The sequence below is a fragment of the Suncus etruscus genome, chromosome 8 (assembly GCF_024139225.1).
Source record: "Suncus etruscus isolate mSunEtr1 chromosome 8, mSunEtr1.pri.cur, whole genome shotgun sequence".
NCBI classification, from domain to species: Eukaryota; Metazoa; Chordata; class Mammalia; order Eulipotyphla; family Soricidae; genus Suncus; species Suncus etruscus.
Window position 1 is genome coordinate 43,928,716 of NC_064855.1, and position 6,000 is coordinate 43,934,715.

Below are 6,000 nucleotides of genomic sequence, written 5' to 3' on the forward strand. Positions count from 1 at the left end.
ATGAGGGGGTCCCATATGTGGTGTTGACAAACTCAAGTTATTTGGATGCAAGTCAAATGTCTTACCAGTTTACTATCTTTCTAGGCCCGTCAGTGTTATGATTTTTTTTTTTTTGAATCATGGTGATTGAAAGATTTGGTTCTTTTATTCCTCTGCTGCCTCAAGGGTAGATCAGACAAAAGACCTAGAAAGTTCACAGAAGTTTTATTAGCAGCAGTTGGCAAGTTTCTTTTTCTGAACCTGGAAAACAAGTGGCCACATATAGACAGAAGAGTCGAGTTGATTCAAAGATTTGAACATGGGACTGTAACTCTGCACCCCAAAGCACATGAAGTATTGTCTATTGTCCACTGGAGAAAGGGGGTCTATAAGAAAGGGAAGAGATTTCTTGGATCTGTACATCAAATCTTGTTTCATTTATATGTGCAGAGAAGTGGCTGTCCATACATGGTCAGTCAACTTTTTCCCAGTTGTTCCTCTTTCAGTACTTACCATGAAAACTTTTGAGAGAAAATTGACTTTTATTCATCTAAGTTTTGATAATTTCATTTGCTTTTGTGTTATGACAAACAATATGAAGTAAATTGTGCTTGCTAATGAGACAGACTAGACTGAGTGGGAAATAATAAACATATTGGTGGTGGGACTGGTATTGGAACATTGAATGCCTGACCCAACTGTGTTATGGACAACTTGGTAAATCATGGTGTTGCTGTAGTCAGACTCCTAGTCTCTCAATCACCTAGCATGGTGTTATTTAAAAACAAATAAACAACAACAAAAACAACCGGAGAGGTAGCTGGCATTAGGCCCTAAAAGAGGGGACAGTCCCCAGGACAAAAAGGCCCTGTTGCCCAACAGGATCACCAGAAAGTTTTCCAGTAGGAGGTAGGCTGGCCATACTAGACTTCTTGTCTTCACAAATCAATAGTAAGCATGAAGGTTTGATTTCTGCAATCAAATATTGACAAGTTGAGAGAGCTTTATTGGCAGCAAGTCTGCAGGTTAGAAGACATGTCCTCAATGTACCTATCTTGTGTGTTGACAAGAGATTTTTATAGAGAAAAAGAACAGGGAAGTACATTTTTTTGGTTTTAGAATGAGGGATACCAGAGTGACCCAAAAAATGCTCTTCTGAGTATGTCTCCTTTGATGCACTCCATTGCAGACCTAAATAAGGTGAATTAGGTTTTGTGAGAAAGGTAAACTGAGGACATTTTATTTTTAAGATTTGGGGAAAGGACCATCGTCCATTTTCTAATTCTGATCTTTGGCCTGATTTCATTAGCATTTAAATAACTTACACTTTTAAGTTAATTTTGTCCAGTGTGCCTTAGTAGAACACCATCTCTCTTGCTTTCTTATTTATTGAAGGAACCAGGATCTGGAGCGATATAGTACAGGAATAGTACATCTTGCGTGTAGCCAATCCGGTTTGAATTCTGGCACCAAAAATAGTGTCCTAGGCACCACCACGATAATCCCTGAGCACAGAACCAAAAGGAAATTCTGATACTGCTGGATATAGCCCCATCCCCACCCCACCCCCAAAAAAGAAGTCAAACTATTTGTTCTATAAAATTTTCCAGAGCCTAGAGTTTACTGCTTATATATTTGTGACATAGTTTTATGTGTGCTTATTATTTCCTACAAATTGTTAGATGAGGCCAGGGGGCCTGATTAGAAAGACTCAAGTTCATTATTTTTAAAACGCTACCTTAAAGGTGATGAATGCTTCCTTAAAAGAATATCTAATGCTTAAGAGGCTTGCATTTGTGGTAGTGTCAGCATTGACATGCAATGCATGAATCCATTTTTTTTCATAGGGGTTGCAAAATTATGATCTTCCTTATTGGCATTGGAAGGATATTACCTTAAAGGGAAACTGAGTTGCCTGTGGTTATTTCCTAGGGATAATATTGATAAGGAAAGATAGAAATAATGGAGCTAGAGAGATAATACAGTGGGTAAGGCACTTGCATTGCATATATCCGATGTTGGGCATCAAGTAATTCCTGAGTGCGAGCTAAGAGTACTCCCTGAGCATCACTGGATGTGATCCAAGACCTTTTAAAAATAAAAAAGGAAAGGAGTTCTTTAATAATTTGTGCTTAGCCATTTTCAAATAACATGTTTTTCCTAGAAGTACCCGTTTCATGTTTGCTGGTATCAGTATTATCAAGACTCATCTTGTTCAGTCAGTTTTATTTTTCTTGCTTCCTTGTTTTGAATAAAGATAAACTGATCAGCAAAGTTCCATTTTCAGGACCAGAACCAGCTTAAAAGGCTCTCTCTTCCTTTCCTAAAGTGAGACTGAAAAACTCTAGGATTTGGACGAGGGCCAAAGGTAAACAAGGTCACCAGCCAGATTTCTTGACTCATGATTTCACTTTGTTAATCTCATTTATCTTTGACGGTCTGGCATCCGTTCTCAGGCCCTATAACACTGAAGTCTTTGGGGAATAACTTTTCTTCCATTGTGTGTTCTTTTGCCTCCCTCTAGAATTCCTAGAGGATACCCCCTGTCTGCTTCTGGGCCTCCTGTGGGTAAGCCAGGTCAGCCAGTCAGACTTCCCTTCTACATTGGACTCAAGCAAGGACAGGAGGAGAGTGAGGTGCTTCATCTGCCTGCCACACACCGGCAGACACATGATCCTGCTGCACCAGCCTTACTGTGTGTGGTTTAATCTGTGGGGCTCTCTAGACTCCTGTTTATTTTCCCAACCTTTTTCTAGTCTTGATTGAGCTGTGAGCCTCTTTTATTCTTCCAGTAAAACAATCTGTTTTGAATCCACTGTTGCTGGGCACTTTGGTTGTGTTTCCAGATCTTAATGATTGTAAATATACTACAATAAACATAGGTGTGCTTATTATATCTTTGTGTTTGTGTTCTTGGAGTAGTTACCTAAGAGTGGAATTACTGGATTATATGGCAGTTATTTACAAAAAAGATTAGGAGACTGTATAGACACAATACCAGTTTACAATCCTACCACAATAAATGAAGGGTTTTCAGTCACTTCAGTCACTTTTAAATTATGAAAGGAGGGGGTGTTCTTTTTTTATAACTAACACCCAACTACTAACATGTTTGTAATCCTGGTGCTTAAAGATACTTAAAAAAGTTATGAATATTATGTTCGTACATACCATAGTCCTAGTTTTATTTAACTTAAGACACTGGGTGTGACTTAAAGAGTTTGCAGAATTGAATTCAAAACAGACCTGCAGTGAATGGAAGTGACAATCTTGAGCTCAGTGGAGAGAGATGATTTTAAATCTTTTATGTTAATGCTGCTAATCCACTTTGAACAGGGATCACTTGAAGAGGGAAGAAATCAAACGACTTGAAAGACAGGACTTAATTAATATTGGACTTTACTTGTGTAAGTCCATTCACTTGTGACCTCATTCTGAGTGAGGCAACTGTATCTTTACCAAAGATTTCATATTTATTAGTACTGGCTTCCAAACACCGAAACTGTCTTGAATTTAATGTAGAAATACTTTATAAGAAAAAAGAAAAGGAAATTTAAGACTCTCATTCTGTAGTAGAAATATTATTTGGGAGCTTTGCCTTGCTGCACTATCTCTTTAGTCCCAATGGCATGTTTTATTTTATTTATTAATCACTTTTAATGGATTCACCATGAATTGCAAGTTGCAAAGGTTTTCTTGATTGAATTTCAGGCATACAACATCAATATCAATTGATATTTCGACATCAATCTTTTCACCAGTGTCCACATCTCTCCACCAATGCCCCTAGTTTCCCCATATGGCAGGCATTTTTACCTCCTTTCAGCATTATTTCTTCCATTGTTGTCTTAGCAGGCCTTCTCTGATCTCAGTGACATGCTTTCTACTGAAGACCAGTTCTCATGCCCCTTTTTAAAATTCCCTTTGGACATTTGTTATTCTCTTACTATATTTCTTTATATCTCACATATGAGAGAGATCATTTGGCATCTATCCCTCTCCCTCTGACTAACTTCATTAACAAGAAGCATCTTTTAAATTGATCTATATACAGAACTTGCTCATTCAAGGACAAATATCACATATAAAGCCTGTCATATGTGACACTAAGCTGAAGGACTTGTAAAAACAGGCAAGCAGGTGCCCAGTTTGTATTCATACACCATGATCCAACTTGTCCCTTTCCACTTACATTTCTAAAGCCAGTTTTTGTAGAACTGTGTAGAGAAAGGCCATTATCCTAGAAAATAAACAAAAAAATTTTCTTCTAACCACTAGTACCTCTGGAAAGAGAAAAAGATATCGTCAAATGAAAGAACACTATACGCTACTTTTATATCACACAAATTCATCATCCAAAATAGAGGCTAATCAAGAAAACCATCATGTACTCTATGTCTTGTGGGAAAGAAGTTAATGACATAAAAACCTGCTTTTCTGTGGCATTATAAATTGGTAAGATGTCTTCCATTGAAATCACAAATATATTTAGATGTTTAGAAACATACATATACATTAAATATCACCAGTTTTATTAGTCTAGCTGTAACTTTTGAGAAGGGAAATTGATGGTTCAAATGTAACTATAAATATAAATTATTTGTCTAAACAAGGAACAAATGAATATTCTACGTGCTACATGCTTATTTTATGTATATATTAATCAATGTCTAAAATCATGATTACATTGGGGTTTTTTGGTTGTTGGTTTTGCTTTTGGGTCATGCCTGGCAATGTTCCTGGCTATGCACTTAGAAATTATTCGATTATTCCTTGTAGTGCTCAGAAAAACATGAAAGACTGGGGATCAAGCACAGGCTGGCTGCTTGTAAGGTAAACAGCCTTCCTTCTGTATCACTCCAGTCCATACTTCAGCTTCTGGCCTTAATAAAAATCAAATGTATCCAAGGACATGCAATACATTTAATGGTTTCTAGTTATAACATTTAGAAAAGGAAGCAGCCACAAACTGCTATTATTATTGGCATGTGGTCTTTTTTTTTTTTTTGGTCCACACCCAGTGACGCTCAGGGGTTACTCCTGGCTATGCACTCAGTAATCACTCCTAGTTTGGGCGACCATATGGGATGCCAGGGAATTGAACCGTGATGTGCAAGGCAAATGCCCTACCACTGTGTCACTGCTTCAGCCCCTAGGCATGAGATTTTGACAGTGGCACTGAATTCTTACTTTCTCCTCAAGCAAAGATGTATTCTAAGCTTTTCAGTAATGATACTTAGTCCCTGAAATTATATCCATAGACAAACAAAATTATGAACTCCTTTGTTATAAAAATGTAATTAAGGTAAAAAAAAAAACACCTTAACAAATATTTTTTCAATCTTTCAAAGAAGAAAACTCAGGAGAAAGATAATAGCTGACCTAATATTTAGCTCAAATTGCATAATCTAGCTAGATACAGGATTGTATGAAATAAAGTAAGGATGTTTAATGTTTTGCCTGGTACCTTTGCTTTCTATCATTTTGTTTCTGAGTCAGGTACCTTAAAGCCAAACTATTACATAAGTTTCTTTATATACATATTTACTTACATAGAAGATAAAGAAAAATTAATTTATAAACCAGATATTTTCTCTATAGCACATTAATATGCTCTTTTTTTTAATGCCCTACTCTGTCTATCCCTCCAGCCTCGATTCTATAATTCTTAAAATTTAAGGTTTTGTTTTGTTTTCTAATGCTCATAGTTTACTCCTAGCTCTGCATGCAGGAGTATGCAGGAGAAGGCTACTGAGGACCAAACCTGGGTCAATTGGGTATAAGCGAAGTAAGTGCCCTACCTGCTGCACTATCTCTCTAACCTTATAAAATTTATAATAATATCTCTGAGTAGAAAACAACATGATTTTTTGTGTATTAATTATCATACATATATTTATGGAAGTTGCATAATATGCTCTTTTCATGCTGATGGAGAAGACAGTTTTAATTTAGATGAAATCTAGTTATTTATGCCAATATGATCCTTAGCATCCTAAGAAATATTTGTGTAACTCAAAT